We start from the raw sequence: 1,005 nt of genomic DNA, 5'->3' as shown, positions 1-1,005 counted from the left end.
TTTAATTCTAATCATTCCCTCCTATCTTCCATATTACTGTTTTTCAGTATTTTAGTTTCACTATTTTTAAGTACTGCCATCTATGCCCTCCAAAAAATCAATCATATTTTTTTCTGTGGAGTTCTTTTATTGTCAATATTTATTTAGATTTAACCACTTTTATAATTTCTTTGTTTTCATTGTACCTTATACCTCACTCTTTCCTTCTGAGTTTACTTTCATTTTTAGTGAGATATACCATGTGCTATAGAAGTGTTTGGGCAAAGTTGTTTTTGCATTATTTCTGTAAAGCACACCAGAAATTTCACTAAGCTGAGGCCAGCTTTTAATTTTATTTTTTTGGATTAGTGGTTCTCATGCTATGAAAATAGCGCACATTTGAGTTCCACACCTACCCATGGGGGTTTCATTTTTTTTTTTTTTGGTAGGGATAGGATCTCACTATGTTGCCCAGGTTGGTCTTGAACTCCTGGCCTCAAGCAATCCTCCCACCTTGACCTCCCAATGTGCTGGGATTATAGGTGTGAGCCACCACTCCCAGCCTTCATTTTCTAATAGGGATTTTTTTTATTTCTTCCATCCAGGCAAAGGAAAACATCCTTGTGATTTATCTCGGCTAGTCAGTACAATTCTTCTAGCACCCATTCTGTTATAGACGGGGAAGACTTCTGGGACCTTGTCTTCTGTAGGAGTTTTGGTCCCAGCACTCCACTCTGAGTAGGCTTCATTTTTTGCTTTTGTCCGAAGGTTAAAACTCTGACCATTAGGACTTATGTCTGGGTCACATACACCTCCAGATGTCACAGCATTCCCCTACAAACTTACATTTGTGGCTTTAAGTTCCCTCCTTCTTTCTGATTGTTTTAAAATATTTTCTCCAGCATATTAAAGTTTATATGGCAGATAAGTGACCTCATTGGCTCAATCTACTATTTTCTAATCTCAGAAATCCTTCCTAAATCTTTTTCCAGATATGATACTTGTACCATTTTGAGTTTTTTAAAT

This window comes from Propithecus coquereli, unplaced genomic scaffold (genome assembly GCF_000956105.1).
Source record: "Propithecus coquereli isolate 6110/MARCELLA unplaced genomic scaffold, Pcoq_1.0 Scaffold118, whole genome shotgun sequence".
In the NCBI taxonomy this organism is placed as follows: Eukaryota; Metazoa; Chordata; class Mammalia; order Primates; family Indriidae; genus Propithecus; species Propithecus coquereli.
Note: the sequence above shows the minus strand (reverse complement) of the source record.